An 18,178-nucleotide genomic window follows, 5' to 3' on the forward strand; every position below is an offset into this window, starting at 1 on the left:
GCCAGACTAAGATAGCAGTCATAATCTTTTATATCCTGCCCTTTGCCTTTGCTGTTTCTGTCTTTCGTCAGTGCAGAAATGCATAGCTCACAGAAATAAGACCGGGAGGCCTTTGAGATGTGTTAGAAACCAGGAGATGAGAGCCCCACAAAGAGACATAATCATACGGGCTGGATAAGATGGGTGTCCTGTGTGTGTGGTCTGTTCAAAAAGACCCAGATACCACACAGCTGCCAGCCTAGTGCAATTTGGGTTTCCAAGCCCATACTTATCCAGGATTCCCCGAGACCACATGGCATTTCAGTCATGATGAATCAAGGTCTGTGTGAAGCGTATAAATCTAGCCGGGCCTGGTGAGTCTGAGTCCAAGCAGGGAGTGAGGTAAAAGGCTGAGGTCTACAGCATGTGTCAGGAAGTAGCAGGACTGTGAAGTCAGACTCTTCTCTGTAGGTGAACCGAAGTAGGGCCTTCAGGGAAGTCTCCTCTGTGCTCCAATAGCATCTTTTCCCATCCCTTTATGCATCAGGTTAGAAAAGGTGTTGTACATAAACAAACATGTCTGTGTCCCCAAGTAATTGGAGCGGTTTCAGTGTGTTTGGTTTGTTCTGATTTTTAGAAGTGGCACCTGTCTCCTTTCTCCTCCTCCTCTAGTGTCTAGCAGATCCTGGGCACTCAAATCTTTTACAGACAATCTCTCTCAGTTGTATGGAAAGGTATGTATACATTTAATAGACATCATTTTTTGGTTATTTTGTTAATCATTTCATTGGGGACTCATACAACTCTTATCACAATCCCTACAAACCACAATTGTATAAAGCACATTTGTACATTCGCTGCCCTCAACTCTCTCAAAACATTTGCTTTCTACTTAAACCCTTGTCATCAACTCATTTTTCCCCTCCCTCCCTGCTCCCCTCTCTCTCATAAACCCTTGATAATAGATACATCATTATTTTGTCATATCTTACACTGTCCGAAGTTTCCCTTCACCACTTTTCTGTTGTCCATCCCCCAAGGAGGAGGTGATATGTAGATCCTTGAAATGGGTTCCCCCTTTCCACCCCACCATCTCTTCACCCTCCCACTATCACCACTCTCAGCACTGGTCCTGAAGGGATCCTCTGTCCTGGATTCCCTGTGTTCCCAGTGCCTACCTGCACCAGTGTACATCCTCTGCTCTAGCCAGATTCGTAAGGTAGAATTGGGATCATGATAGTGGGGGCAGGACATCAATTTTAAAGACACTTCAACTGTCTTTACCACTTAATTTCCTCAGAAAATGGCCTGTACAAGAGTCACATCTATTGCTCACCAAGCACTCAAACATCTCCACACCTTTTCACACATTATTCCTCATTTGTGGATAGTCTCGGCCCATTTTCTTTGTCTCATTTGCATGGCAAGTCTTCACTGCTAACTTTCCAGAGTTTTATTTGAGTTACCAATATAGACACTCCCTTACATAGTACTCCCATGAACAATGTTATGCTGTATTTTAAATACGAAGGTATGTGTTTTCCTGCGTCTTCAAGACATTATGAATTCCTAATTATGGATTCTATCTTGTCTAATACATAATACTTATTCTCTAAATGTATTAAATATCCCAGATTATTTTTCTATCACATAAATGAGAGTATTATCGAAGCATAAATAAAAGTCGGGTGATCCAAATATGACTTGTGTTAATTTCGGTATCAATTCTGATTTGAAGTTGCTAATTTGAATTCCAGATTATGTTTGCTATGGGATAACATCATGCCCACTATTACTGAATATCTTTTAATCTGATAATAGAACACAAAATTCACTGCCATCAGATCAATTTCCATTCACAGTAGCTGTGTGTGCCTGTTTGTGTTTATGATGGGCAGGATTTGTATCAATTTGTTGCACCTGAGAGAAGGTAGGGGTGTTTCTAACCTATCAGTCAGGTCATAGCCTGATGAATCCCACTGAAAGGTGTGGTCTTTTTATAAAAGAGACAATGAGAACGTCTCTCTCTTGACCCTCTTTATCTTCCTGCTTGCTTGGATTCCGTGTCTGGTTCTGAGGGATCGCCAGTGTGACCTGCTGTTGGTGCCTTGCCATGTTCCTGCTGACCTTGGACACTGGCAACTCTGCATCCAACCACCTATAATCTCCCAGATTCCTCCTTTGGCTTCCTGATTCATTGCCCAGCAATTTCATGATTCCTAAGAGAATTCTTGATAGCATCAGGTCTATGGATTTAAATTGGACTCAGCTGGGCTGCTTTCTTGATATAAAATTATTTTATATACATACATGAGTGTAACTGGTATTTCTTCTCTAGAAAACCCAGCCTAACATAATATATTAATATACTTTCTGAGGATTTATATAAACTTCCTGGGAGCAGGCAGCCTTGTCTTTGAGCTACCAAGCTTGCAATCAGTAGTTCAATGCTTCCCTGACAAAGCCACCAGGGCTCCTTAGGCTGATATTGTTGTTGATAAGTGCCATCAAGTCAGTCCTGACTCATTACAACCCTGGGTACAAAACACTCCCCAGTAAACTGCTCTGTAACACTGTCCCATAAAAAACGTGGCAATGTATTGCTGTTGAGTGAAATTCCTACTCCATAAAACAGACTAGGCTGTGATTCAAGGCGGATGATCCCTTCAGGACCAGTGGTGTGAGTGGCGATACTAGGAGGGTGGATTGGAAAGGGGGAACTGATTACAAGGATCTACATATAACCTCCTCCCTGGGGGTTGGATAACAGAAAAGTGGGTGAAGGGAGACGTCAGACAGGGCAAGATATGGCAAAATAATAATTTTCAAGGGTTCATGAAGGAGGGAGGAGGGAGGGGATAAATGAGGAGTTGATGCCAGGGGCTTGGGTGGAGAGCAGAAGTTTTGAGAATGATGAGGGTAATGAATTTACAAATGTGCTTTACACAATTGATGTATGTATGGCTTGTGATAAGAGTTGTATGAGCCCCTAATAAAATGATTTAAAAAAAAGAAGAGCTTAAAAATATTTAGCTGAGTGTGAAGAGAGAGAATAGGGTCTTGGAAGTTTGAGAAGCAGTGAAGAAGACATGAAGAAATAACCACAAGCATAGGGGAATGTGAGTTGACGAAGGAAGATGTATTAGAATCACCAGCCAGCAGCAAGTGGCCATTTTAAGAGGTCTGGTTATTCATTTAAAGCCCTTAAATAAAATTTTTAAAAAATTAATAAAACAGACTAGGATTTCCCCTATAAGGTTTTCGAGGATGTAAATTTTTAAAGAAATACACTGCCACAAGTTTGTCTCTCGGAGCAGCTGGTGGGTTCAGACACTGACCTCTCAGTTCAGAGTCAAGCACTAAGCATGATGTTGAAAGTGTTCCATGATGAAGAAGGCAGTTCACACTAGACCTTGAAGGAAGTGGTTCTAAGGACCACAGTTGCCACATGGAAACCAAAGTGAACTCATTGGTTATTTTAAGCCACTTAACAAGTTTTAACTATCAATAGCATGCTTCTCCCTAATTCATGAATAATGAAATCATAGACTAGGCTGTCCCCAGTCTAACTAATAATACTAAGTAAAACACAAACTGATTGCATTGGGTCCATCTGACACATATGGATCAGGCATCATCACTGCCCTCGTGAGTTTCCAGGCTGTATATGTTTTCCAGCAGCAGCATCTCATCTCCGCATACCCTCATCACCACATTTTCCGAGGAGCAGTTGGTGAATTTGAACTGCTGACTGACAGGTTAGCAGCAGAACATGTAAGTCACTATGCCACCAAGGTTCCCACTAAGAAAAGAAAGAGAGTGCTATTACATCATAGTTACAGTCCTGGTGCCAATTTAGGGTACGGAAAGATGCATTTCAATGTCCTTACATGCGAATCCTGTACTATATTGCATCATATCTATCTCAAAAACCTTTGCTTGTTTGTCTGTTTAATAGATCGATGTTTAGAAGTTTCAAAGGAAACATAACAGAGCCAGGCTACTTGAAGAAGTCTGACAAAAGAGAACAAATGAATCTTTAAATAATACATAGACAGCGAAATGTTTAAAGAATACATAGGCTGACAGGAAAATGGCATCATGATGATACATGAACAAAAGTTATTAGGAAAGCAACACCTGGGTTTTTTGTCTTGGAGGGAGGGTGGGAGACAAAGACACTGATTTTAAATAAATACTCTAGAAAAAGAAGAACGGCCCTTTTCTGAGCTTTAAGTGCAAGAGTATCCTGCATCCAGATTCACTTATGGGTCAGGAGACATACATGACCCTCTTTGGGACAAGAACTGTCTTCCTATAAGTCTTAGCTACACTGTATTAAGACAAAATATTTCAGCAAAAACAGTATACAGGAGCCAGGTAAAAACACAACAAGAGTTGCTACAGAAATAAAACTCTTGCTAGTGTCACTCAAACACCATTATTTGACTTGCAATACGCTGAGCAGAAAGGCTAGTCTAAAGTAGCAGTCCATAGGCCAGGCATGAAACGCAGAAAGCATTCTCATTAAGAACGCACTCACTTAAAGTAAGAAGACGGGCGAACGGTTTATGGCCTTTTTCCAAAGGTCGATTGCTGCTCTAGTTCTCTAGCACCGGAAAGTGGAAACCTGACGTATTAAGAGGATTAGTCTGTTTGGAAGCCAGGGCCTGAATTCTTTTCAGTCTTTCTGGTTTGTGACCTTTGACTTGGAAAGCACAGTCACTTCAGGCAATATTGCTGCTTCACTTGGTGTAAGGCAACTCACCACAAACAAACCATTTCCAAAGGGTGAAAAGGCAAAGTGTAGGCGAAGAGCATTGTTCCTATGTTCCTCATTTTTATTTGGGAGTTGAAATCCATCAATCTGTAGATTCCACATCTCCGAGCCGCTGTGCTGCCCTCCTTTTCCTTGACCGTCATGCTCATAAACAGCATGCATAATTCTTTAAGTTTCACACGTTTCATGTATCCAGATGGGTCTCCATGCTCTTCTATTTCCAACACACCACACTCACCTCTATTTCCTATTAAAGTTCACCTCAATAATGTGGGCAGCAAGGGCATTCGGAGATGGAAAGATTGCCGATCTGGGAACTATGATGACTCTGAACACCAACTCAGAGAAAAGAGATTGAGCAACTATGTCAAAAAAAAAACAACAACCAAAAACTACTACAGAGCATCATCGACCCAACTGTGGTCTCCCAGCACGAATGAAGCATGGGTAAGTGACATCCGGTGACAGGATTCAGTGAGTGAAAGACAGGTGTTGAGACCTTCAATGTTTACCAAAACAAAGTGAATAAAAAGGGTATTTCTTGGCCTTTATTGCACTGGAAATGGTCATACACCTCTATACACAAGCAGATAACTAACTGTTTTACTACAATATGGAATTGGTCTGGAAAGATAAGGAAAGATACAAGGATCGTGACTAGAGGGGAAGCAGGACGCTGGACAGGTAAGGTAAAAATCAGACCAGGCAGGGTTGTGAACAATAATTCTTAAAAGCAAGGGGATGTAAGGTTCTTAGGAAATGAGCAATCCCCTCAACATAATGAAGTCTTTGCTTTTAGGGAGACCTCATTAAGGACAAAGGCTAAGAAAACTAAGAAAACTAAAAAACAATGAAAGGAGAGCAGCTAAAGCACTTTCGGCTGACTGCTGACCTCATAAAAGTTGATGGGCAGGCAGTAGACACAAAGCAAAAATGTGAACCAGGAACCAGAAGCTGAAGTCTCAATTAAGGGAAATATAAGAGATGACACTGATGAGATTGTGGGAGGATGGGAAATAATGGAGGAGAAGGCGTTTGAAAGTTTTAGGAACATTCTGTTATTTTTAATCCTGCCTGCCCATAACCTTTTTGAAGCCTCCTCAAAAGTGACCAAATCTGGATTGTTTGTCTACTTCATTTTTGTTTAAAATCATCGCTACAGGATTAGAAATAGATATCCTAGAAATCATTGGAAAGCTGCTTTTGTTTTGATTTCTCTTTTGTAAAAACGCATGCATCATATTAATCTTTAATGAAAAGTTAAGATGAAGGACTCCAAGTGCATATGAATTTCAGTGATGAGAAAATATTTAGTGATAAGTCCCTTTTACACAATGACAAATTCATATCCTTTTGCCCTTATTTCTGATTTCAAGAAAAAGAACTGTGTATTGCACAAACCAAAGAAATGTGGAGCTGTTCTGATAATTGCATAAGCACTGGGGGGGGGGGAGCACTGACTGTCTGAGATACTGTGGGGTCAGAGGGGAGAAAGAGCTGCTCCCATCAATGAGCCCTGTCTGAGAGCCCATAACAGTGCAGCTACACCTAATGCAAAGAAACGAATCGCCAATCCAATGCTGATGCTATTTCTTCCACCCAGGAGGAAGGTTCAATCACCTTCTCTGGTCTCATCTACGTCTGTTTTGCGTTACAAACAGGAGAGTCGTGCTACTTAGTTTTGTTGCAACTATTGTTGCTTTTGCCCAGCACTGCCACTCTTCTTGTGCTTCTTGCTACTTTCCATTTCTCTGACACATCCGATGTCCTTCTGTTCTGTGACTGTGGTTGCGGGAGCCAACAATGACCATTCTTGACAGATCTGTCCTGATTTATGAAGTAGTGAAGCAAATTCAACAGGAAAGGGCAACAGTCTACTGACTCACATTTTCCTTGCGATTTCTCTGATCCCAGGCTGCTCCATAGGCACGGAGACAATGGTGGCCTAGGAAAGCCTGAAGCAAGCTCAGAGCCTTGATGTAACAGGTTGGTTGCACTTGTACCCACAAGTTGTACCAACAACAGCGGGGTGCCCGAACCTGCTGACTTTCTCCCAAAACAGGAATAGAAAACGTTGGAATAATACAACACGTTTATCCATCTTTTATAATTCCCAAGACACTTGCATAGTACGCATAAATAAATGCCCTTCCAATACTCTTGAAAAGTCAGAAAGGCAGGCAAAATGTGACTTACAGGGGTAAGATTATCGAAAACTATGTAGCTAGAAGACAAGGTCAATTAGTCCAGTTTCCCGATTATCTCTACTTTCTTTGGTAAGATCAGGAAAAATTTTCAAGGGCCAAGCCAAACCTAAACAATATTAAACGTCTAAGACCTTACTAAAGGAAAGTTGGCATTGTCCAAAGTGAGACTGAGTCGTCTTTACAGGAAAGGCGCATGCCCGTCATGTGTACGACATGTCTATGCCTTTTATACACAGTGCTTCGTTTCACGACACTCCTGAGAGCTGTCGGCTTCACAGCAGAGAAGCACAAACTGAGTATTTTGCTCATTTTGGAGATGAAGAAATTAAGTTTCAGAGAATTTAATTAACTTGCCTAAAGTTATATATCTAGTACCCAGGAGCTCCAAGTTGAAGCAATCTCAAACACAGATGTTTCCACACCCACAAAAATGAATTACTCCTTAGAATGTTGAGTAAGAGTCCAAATCTAAACCACCAAAAAGTGACATATGTTTAACATTCTGCTCATAATACCCCGAAAGAATAACAAATCTCCTTTAGGTTTTAAAAGAAGTCTCCATTGAAATTTCTATTAAGCTCATAGTGAAAAAAAGAAAACTTGATATAAACACACGAAGATATGTCAAGTTAGGGGAAAACTAGAAAACAACAACAGAAACCATCTTGTCATTCTAATTCAGGGCAACTAAAGGGAAAAGCATATAAATACAGCATGGAAAGCAAAACAAACTGACATGTATGATAGTAAGAGATCTCTTTAATGTGCTTCTTAGGTCCTGAATATCATGCTCTACCTGCTCAGAGAAGAAAAAATTCAACGTATAACATTTGTATTTACACAGAGAGCAAACAGTAACACCAAAACCTGAACCAACAAAACCTGAAACTCCATATAACAACCATTTTATTTTAAATGAAATGATCGTATTCTATTAGCCCCAGACTTCAAAATAAAAAACCAAACTCACTGCCATCTAGTCGATGCCGTCTCACAGCAACCCCCTGTGGGTTTCTGAGATTGTAACTGTTTGCAGGAGTAGAAAGCATAGTCTTTCTCTCATGAAGCTGCTGGTGGTTTTGAACTGCTTACCTTGCAGATAGCAGCAAAACTCATAACCAGTACACCACGAGTGTTCTTTCCAGGGTCCAAGAATGTGGTGGGAGGCAGAGAAGGAAGTTTCCAAGTCAGATGAGCAAAGCTTTATAATGATCCCTGAGTTAGTTTATTGTGCCAACCTGGCCAATAAACACATGTGGGATTAATTGAAGGGCGGAGAGATAAAATGGCTCAGTGAGCCTCGCCTTTCGAGTTCTCAGGTCACTTGCTTTCTGATGGTCGCACCAGGGTGCAGCTGCCTTAGCAGTTCCCTGCTTCAGCCGGCAAGGCTCACTTCCTGCAAGACATCCCCAAGGAGCAGCCACAGGGACCTACCCCGATGCAGCCCTGGGTGCTGGAGCAGCCGTGTGGAGACCCCTGCCAGCGCTGAGATGCTTACACAGTCACTGACTCGGCTTTCCTCCTGCAGTCGGCATCATTGCGTCTGTTTTGTGAGATGGAGGAGGCCTTTGTGAACTGGTGTTGGACATATGGGTTAATGTTGGACTTGTGGGCTTGGGCAGCACTGTGTTGGGAGGTTTTCTTGATATGCACTTACCTTTTCTATAAAACTCTCTCTTATACTTCAGTTTCTGTGGATTTGTTTCTCTAAAGTACCCACACTAATACAATCCCATAGGCCCTTGCACAACTGTACTAGCTGCAGGTGGGAGACGGTGGGCTCAAACTCACTGACTCCTCCCTAGAATTGACACGAGTTCAATTTACCCCAAATCACTCCCTGGTGGTGTAGTTTTATACATTAGGCTGCAGTCTACATGGCCTGCAGTTCGAAACCACCAGAAGCTCCACAGGAGAAAGACTAGGCTTTCTACTCCTTCCTGTAAACAGTTCCAGTCTCAGAATGCCACAGGGGTCACTGTGAGTCGGGCTGGACCCCTTGGCACTGAGGAGGGTCGAGCCCTGAAAGCATGGGGGAAACTGACTGAGCTATAATCTCTCTAACTTCAAAGGACCGCATCTCAGCAAAGGTGAAGCCACGCAAGATCATCCTCATGTTGGTCTTGAAATGGAAAGGAGTTTGTAGCTTTGTGGCAACAAAGACCGAGTCTGAACAAATAGCGAGGAAAGAATGCCAGTCAGATGGTAAGAACATTGGTAAGTTAGCAAGAACCCCAGACCTCTAGCTGCGTCACAGCTTTGCGGATCTCTCAGAGTCAGAAAGGAAAACCACTGGCCTTGCTTTCTCAAAGGGCTCCCAAAATCCAATGAACATGTGTTCGCGACTTCAAAGCATGCTATCGATGTGCAAAGTGATTCTCTGCATTCCCCTTGTAATTCTGGAAACTCAGAAGCAAAGGCAACCTACTGAGGTAGCCGTGCTGCAGCACGTTAAGCATGTCCCATTTCCATAACTAATATGCAGCCCGAGTTGGAGGAAGAAATTGGCCTGGTTTTTCCAACAGGAATTCTTTCCATGGTTTTGGAAATCAGGAACAACGTTGCTGGCATCTCATGTACGTGCACTATGTTGTTGTTTTATTGAGTGTTGCAAAGTTGGTTCCAGCTCCGAGTGACCGTATGACACAGCCGGGCCCTGCACCGTCATCACGGTTGTTCTGTTTGGGCCCATGATCAAGAATTATGCCTTTTTCTAGACTGGTCTCTTCTGATAGCATGTCCGAAGTATGTGAGGCAAAGTTTCACAGTCCTTCTAAAGAGCATTTTTAGCTGAAGTTCTAGATAAACAAAAGATTTGTTTGTTCTTCTGGTATAGTCAATGTTCTTTGCTAAAATCATAATGTAACTGTACAAATTCTCCAGTCTTCTCATTCGTTGTGCATCTTTCACATGCATGTGTGTCAATAGGAAATACCATGGCTTGGGTCAGGCACACCTGAAGTCCTCAAAAGGACAATTGAGACATCAATAAAAGACTCACTCCTACTTACACAAACAGGCTATTGATGAAACAAAAACAAAACAAAAGAATAACACATCTAAAAAGGCACAGAACTGATATAATTTCACACCTATGGTTCCCCTCGCTGTGACAGAATAATATCAAGGCCCTCACTTACACTACACACCGTGGGCAGATTTAGATCTCTGTGACACAGTCACATTCCCTTTGTGTCTTCCTTTCTGCCTTGTATGTCCTATCTAGAATAACATGTTTCCTGAGAACTCAGTTCTCACTGCTGCTAGATGTCCCACAAATTGCCACAAGAATTCAAAACAAGAAGCTACAAATATTCTAACCACTGACCTTACCAAACAACCCCTGCTCCGAGTGTTGTTTTACACAACAGCTTCCACTTCCCGCCCTCAGCCCCCCAGGGATCAAGGCATGTATGGGTCTGGAATGTGTTAAAGAAATCGGAGCCCTTAAAAATGTTCAAGGACCAAGCACAATTTCTACATATGCTCTCTTATGTCTGCAGAATCCAGATTTTATTTATGTAGCTTAAAATGCTTTTAATATTCTGGTATTGTGTTCATGATCAATGTGATTAATAGAAATTAAAATAAGCAAATGAAAGTGCTAAAACATAAAAGAACATTTTATTAATATAGTAAACGTAATTGTATAAAGCAAACAATTTTATGAACTAAATATATTTTAATATAAATAATAAATTACCTGAGGTTTACATTACTTTTGTACAGTGCTGAAACCAATTCAGAATGCATTATTCAAGTCTTATGGCAAACTTGTTTCCTAAATAGACCATATACATATATGTGTGTGGGGGGGGGGTATCAGTAGTATCTTCATTTTATAAAAAGGTAAATTGAGTATCAAATAATTAAAGTGCTTTGTGGAGACTTACAATATCAATCTTATACCTGTTGCATCAGCCTTAATAATTATTTTATAATTACATGGTGTATAATTTAGGATCTTAATGACAACAGGATGGAGCCAATATCAGGCTACAAAATTAAAAGGAGATGAGGTTTGAAAATGACAACCATTATTATTCTCTTTATGTAAGATAAGGTGATAGAGATAGACCCTCTGAAAAACAATAGCATCAGCCACAATGACTTTTTAAGGTATACTTACTGTGAACCCAGGAGTCCAGGTAAGCTGCTCACCATAAAATCAGAGGTTCAAATCCACCAGGTGCTTCTTGAGAGAAAGATGAGACTCTCTGCATGATAAATACTTACAGCCTCGGACACTGTATATGGGGTCACTATGCGTCATAAATGACTCGATGGCCCTGGGATTGGGTTGAGAATATGAAGGCCGTGCTATTTTATGTATCTGTCACGCATTCATTATGGATTTCTTACATCTCTGTGGCTTAGCTTGACTTTGCTGATTAGGAAATAGAGGCACAGAGACTTTAAGCAAATTGCCAAAGATGACAAAATGCCAACTTATTTATTCCTCTAGGTGAATGTTTCTCAAAATGCAGCCATCATCTATGGATTACTGTGTGACCTTCCAATATTTCCGCTGTAAAACAAGTAGTTTGTTCTGGCATATCTTATAATTTTCAGATGCAAGATGAATTACGATTTTTACGGATCTCAGTATGATTATAATAATCATGATTTAATGATTGAATCACACAGCTCTTCATGGCCTGCCTGAGGCAACAACTCATCCGTATCCCGGCTCCCATCAGTTGTCAAAAAGTATCACTTGGTTCACTTGACGCCATTTACAATATGGTCGAAAGTTCTTCAATGTGCGACTCTGTTATGATTACTATTTCAGTACAGCTCAATCTTACAAAAAGCATAGTTCTTTAGTGATTCACTGAAGTCTTATGGTAGAGAGAAAAATAGCAGCAAATACCAGAACTAAAAATAATGTAACTAGCAAACAGGACAAGAGCTGAAATACAAAACCCTATCTCCCTGTGCAGAAAAGAATTTATCTAAAAAGTATGGTCATTTTATACAATTAACAAAAATGACAGTAACACAAAGCTGTGTAACTCAAAATTCTGAAGCCTGACAAAACATAAGCAACCACTAGGTTTAAAGGCAGGTTCAAGCAGTGCTGAGTGGCCTCTGGTAAACCAGTCAAGTACTATCCTTTCTAAGAAGCATACTCCGATGCTTTCTAGTCATAGAATTCAGGGGAAAGACGAAAACTATAAAAAAAAATTTTTCATAGATGCATTCTTTGACAAGAAAATAGCTAACAGTAACCCCATTAAAGATTACTGTCGATAAGTTTATCAAAGAGCCTCAATGCTAATAGAAGGTTTTACGTTTGGAAAGAAAGAAACGTGTGCTTCTGGTAGAATTGTGTTTGAAAAAGACTTCAGGCTATCAAATAAAATGAAAACACACAATGAGGAAGGGCATTGTTACCACATGCTCAGACACAAAGGTTATTGTATTTATAGATAGACAAGTCACCATAGGAGAGTCCTGGACAACTGAACTGGTACATGTGCACGGGAGACATGCTAGATACATTCTTGTTTATGTATCACTGTAAACCAATGCACCACTGAAAAGAACTTGCCTCATTGTTAATGATACTGTGGGAATCAGAACATGTGTGTTGTAATGAGGTGTGTTGTCATCAAAATGGATGACAAAGCACACCAACTTTCCACCTGTCAACCCACCCACCGCTTTATTCATTGAGAACAATTGGTGTTAACAACACGCAAACTGACCTTGAATTGGCATCACAGGAAATAGTGGCTATGTTAAATAAAGTCAACTATCAGTCATGGTTTCCAGCATATCAGAGAGGAGGATGTAACAAGTACAACACGGAAAAGATGCTACCACTCATTTCTAATTGAGTGGTGAGAGCAAACTACTTTTTCAGGACATGATACTGCTACAAAAGACCACTCTGTGATGCAAGCGGCTCGCACAGGTGGCTCACCTCTTTAATGCAGCCGGTAGTCTGTACTGCCTCAGCCTGCCATTGAAGCACATAAATATCATGTTTGTTGGTTTGTTTTAACGTCTGAGGTTAAAATAGGATATTTTAAAATTTAGACTAGATGAAGGCTAAAGAGCATAAACGTTCAGGTGCTGCTGAGTCTCCCAGTTTAGAAACACTTAATTATTTTGTTCATCACAGGAAATACCCAAATATTCAAATAGCTTACAGCTGCTTGAAGAGGGTGCGCTAGCTGCGATGTCAGGTGGGCGCTAGCCTACTAGTGAAAAGACCCAAAGTTCCACCCAAGCGGCCAGTGTGCGTGAGCAAGGTGAGGCTCTCTGCCTCCATGACATTCACCACTCTGGAGACCCCATGTAGGGTCGCTAGGAATGGAAGCGGCTCTGTATTGGTGGGCTTGTGCTTCTCAGGCTGGTACAGGCTTTCAGCACGACACCTGCGACCACCTCATTTTACAAAGGAAAAACGAAAGCCAAGAAAATGGCGGGAGCTAATTGTCATAGAGCCATAGACTTAGTAGCAGAGTTATTAGAGCCACGGATCCCAAGGTCCTTATTCTGATAACTTTTCAATGCATCACTCCCAACGCCACATTGATTTTAACTCGAAGAAAGAATTCAGTACCTATGAAAGAGCTGTCCTGAAAATTACATTCAAGTGCAGACAATATATTTGTACATACCTAACTAAACACAGAATTAGAAATTCAAATGCAACACGCTGGTACTGAGTTCCTACCAAGTGCCAAGAGTCACACAATGATGTCAACCATGTGGAACTGTTTAGGGCAAACGCTCATGTGTAATTTATCTGCGAATTCTGGAACTCAGCAGGTATCCATTATGGGAATGCCATATTTATGATGAAGCAATGGGAAAGGGAAACATTTCTATCTAATCTCATCTTAAATGGTTACATTTTTAAAATTCCTGCGCTCTGATGTGAATGGAGCCAAGATGATCAAACCTTTATTTATGAAGAGTTAAATAGTACTGTTCCCGAGAGGCCTCCTCTGTGGATCAATAAACAAGGAGAAGGGCAGGCTAGGGGTAACTCCGTAAGAGTGCTCTTTCTCACACCTGTAAAGCAGAAACAGGATAGAGCGCTCAGCAATGGTGACAGAGAGTTGACTCACGATTGTCATGGGGCTTCAGAAAGGCTGTTCTGTAGTTTTTATAGCAACGCACTGGTGACAGAGTTCTGCTGGTATTTTCAAGTCAAGCCCATTCCTGTTTGCATTCTTCTCCTTCATCCTCATCATTTAAATTATATACAGGAAGACTTTTAGTTACAAAGGTAAACTCATTTCTCCCGACAGTTCCCCTGGAAACCCTGAGCATGGTACATCAGGCAAACAGGAGGCCTTTGAAGTGTGGAAAGAAGCAACAGACTGACTGGCTAGACTCCTGGCAATGGAAGAATCACATGTGGGTGAATTTTCTAGGTTCTGTCCTTGCCTCTCCCATGTATTTAAGAAAGATCCCTAAGTGGCAGAGTGGTTAAAGGGCTTGCTGTGAAAGGAAAGGGCAGCAGGCAGCACACACCAGCCACTCTCTGGAAGAGAGGTGGCCGTCTGTTTCCATAAACAGTTATAGCCTTGGAAACTCCCTGGAATAGCACTCCTCTAGCCTACGGCATCACGATGAGCCAGAATTGACTCTGCAGCAACAGATTGGATGTTTGGGGCTATATATTTGCTGACCTCTGGAGAAGCAAGACAATAAAATGGGACAATAGAGGCAGAAAAACAAGATCCCTCCAAAAAGTTTGCTTTCTCTAATCCAAGGAGAGGAGAAAGCTAGGCATGACAGAAGCATATGCAACAATATCCATCTACTTCACCTCAACCGCTCAACACCTAAGCGCCATAGGAGGGTGAAGGCCACGCCTCTCCCCATCTTATCTGTGGGCAGAGAACCTGGATTTCTGCTCCCCAGTGGAGGCAGGTAGAATACCTTCTTCTCCCAAGCAGGGAATGAGGGGGCCTCTGAATAAACCTGCATATTGGACAGATACTCCAGCAACCTACATAAGAAAAAAATTGGCAGGAATTTACACTTTCAAAAGGTTAGCGCTGGGCTACAGTGTAAAAAATGCCCACGCTTCAGATGAACACACAGGTGTGACACACAGATGAGACGATAAGGGTCTGTAACCTAAATTGGTCTCTGTTTTAGTACACTGTGATAGATTTGCTTCGAGCAGTGTACCACCGCATTTGATTCCGAAGCAGAGACATTTGGATCCTCTAGAATAAATTTAACTTTAAGTTCCTTGGGGTGCTATGTAACCACAACTGAATCTATTTCAGATGTTATCTCAGAAAGGCTTGAGCCAGAAGCCATAGGCCTAATGTAAATCATACACGTGCTATTGCTCAACATTTGGTGAGTGTGTGCCTGTGTGTGTATTTGAAGGCCTCGATAATGTTTCTCCTCTTGCTTTCTTTGCATCCTCTAAGTTATTGTCATGGAGTCTGCCAGTGACCCTGGTCTAAGATTATATCGCCTAAACCTACAAAGTAGGTTAGAGAGATATGGGGGCTTTTCCAATGAAAAAATCTAATCATCTCCTCTGTGGGCTGGAGACGCACTGGCCTTTCATGAAAGCATGATTGTCGGCGCGCCTGTATTGGAAAATATGTTAACTCTCATATATTTCAACATCAAGTTGATGCTTAAACCTCAAGACAACCCGCATAGCAAGCATGTGTCTAAGTCATGTTTCAACACCTCCAGACAATAGCATTCTCAATGCCTTCTGAAACCAGTATACACAAAACAGCTGTTCCTGTTAGAAAAGTCTCCTTTATTTGAGCCATGATCTTATTCCTGATAACTTCTCTTCTTTTGATCCAACTCTTCTTTTAATGATCAGTGTATAACCCCCACCCTACCCCACCACCAAAGGGGAAGGACAACAGAAACAGGGGTGAAGGGAGACAGAGGTCAGTGTAAGATATGAAAATAAGCATATTTTATAATTTATCAAGGGTTCACGAGGGTGGGAGAATGGGGGAAGGAGGGAGAAAAGAGGAGCTAATACCAAGGGTTCAAACAGAAAAAAAAATGTTTAGAAAATGATGATGGCAACACATGTTCAAATGCGCTTGATACAGTTGATGTATGGATTGTTAGAGCTTTAAGAAACCCCAATAAAATGAATAAAAGGGAAAAAAGGCAGGGAAACATTCATATGTGCTCCCACGTATACAACAATGTGCCAGAAGCCAGTAGCTCAAAGTTTTTAGTTTGTCCTGGAGCTGTCTATGTTCCTTTCTCATATGTAATGATCTTCTCCGTTACATTTATCATGCCTCAATACAGATCATTGACCTTCTACCATCAGGATGGTCTTTTCATGGAACTGATCTCTCCTGAAAGCATGTCCGAAGTACATGAGAAGTCTTGCCTTCCTGAACACTTCTAAGAAGAATTCAACAGTACTTCTCCAAGACAGATTGTTCTCCTGGTATTCCAAGGTACTTTCCATATTCTATGCCCAAACCATAATTCAAAAGCATTAATTCTCCTGGTAGCTTTCCTTGCTCAGTTTTCCTTGCTCAGCTTTCACATGCAGGTTGTCATTGTTAGGTCCCATCGAGTTGGTACCAACCCATAGCGACTCTATGCACAACAGAACGAAACACTGCACTGTCCTGCACCATCCTATGCCTGCGCCCATTGTTGCAGCCACTGTGTAAATCTATCTCCTTGTAAATCCAAATCCATCTCCTGTGTAAATCCATCTCCTTGAGGATGGTCTATTTTTCTCTGCCCCTCCACTTTACTCAGCATCATGTCCTTCTCCAGGGATTGGTCTTTCCTGACAATAGAACGTAAGACAACGTCTTGCCATCCTTGCCTCTAATGAACAATTTGTGTGTACTTCTTCCAACACAGATTAGTTCGTCCTTTATGCAGTCCAGGGTACTTTCAATATACTTCTCCAGCACAATTCTAATGGGCTAATTCTTCTTCAGTATTCCGCATTCAGTGTCCAATTGTTACACGCATATCAGGTAATGGAAAATATGATGGCTTGAGTCAGGCACACCTTAGTCCTCAAAGTAAAGCTTGCTTTTCAATCCTCTAGAGAGACCTTGTGCAGAAGGGGAAGCACTTACTCTTCTATACCAGGAAATCGGGAAGACAGCTACTTGGCCAACTGACAGCAAGAGTTCCATTTTTGTGCTGATTCCAAAGAAAGGCCATCCAACAGAATGCTCAGACTATAGAACAATATCACTGATGTCACATACAAGTAAACTATGCATGGGCAGCTTAAACTACGATAGCTTGCATCACATGCACCTTAGTCCTCAAAGTGACATCTTTGTTTTGATCATTCAAAAGAGATCTTGTGTAGTAAATATGCATGTGTGTAACAAAACCTGTTATTTTACCATCATCCATTTGCAAGTTTTTCTATCACCCGTCCAGAAGCTTAATATGCCTCCCCCCAAAATCCCACACTGTGGTAGTTATGTAATCTGGTGTCAATTTGGGCCTTGAAAGGATTAAGAATGAAGGGGTGGAGTCTAGTCTGTCAGTCTGTCATAGCCAATGAAGTCTCTTTGTGGGCATGGCCTTCTCCTGAGACTTCTGGGAACTCCTGTATTTTACCCCTTGGAGGTGGGAGACACTTCTCTCTCTGCTCACTTCCTTGGAGACTCTCTATTGACCAGGCTGACTCCCTGTGAGACATCCCTAAGGAGAAATCACATGGACCTACCCTGATGCAGCCAGAACCCTGGACCTGGAGAAGCCACATGGAGACCCCTACCAACACTAACATGCTTACAATGCCACTGGATCTACAAGACTTCCCACCCACTGGCCTCTGATCTTCCTGCATGCGGCATCATTGCATGTGTTTCGTGAGTCAGTAGAGGATTTTATAAATTGGTGTTGGACATCTGGGCTAATATCATACTTATGGACTTGATCTGGATTGGGTTGGGATGTTTTCTCAATATCCAACTGCTCTTTTATATATATATATAGATATATATATATAGTATATATATACATATACATATATACTCTTTCTTATGTACATATATGTGTCTATGGATTTGTCTTTCTAGTCTACCCAGACTGCTACACACTCACTGCCATCAAGCAATTATCGATGCATAGTGGTCTTGTAAGATCGAGTCAAAATGCCCCAGAGTTTCTGAGACTACTCTTTACAGGAGTAGAAAGCCTCATCTTTCTCGAGCAGTGCTGGCTGGTCGTTCTGAACTGTTGGCCTTGCAGT

General features: G+C 41.5%; 1 protein-coding gene across 1 annotated transcript in view; it reads right to left on the bottom strand.

The window, feature by feature from the left end:
• P3H2 (prolyl 3-hydroxylase 2) overlaps nucleotides 1-18,178 on the bottom strand; it is a 202,981-nt gene that overhangs the window by 171,381 nt on the left and 13,422 nt on the right. The window lies entirely within an intron of this gene.

The sequence above is a fragment of the Tenrec ecaudatus genome, chromosome 8, assembly GCF_050624435.1.
Source record: "Tenrec ecaudatus isolate mTenEca1 chromosome 8, mTenEca1.hap1, whole genome shotgun sequence".
Taxonomy (NCBI): Eukaryota; Metazoa; Chordata; class Mammalia; order Afrosoricida; family Tenrecidae; genus Tenrec; species Tenrec ecaudatus.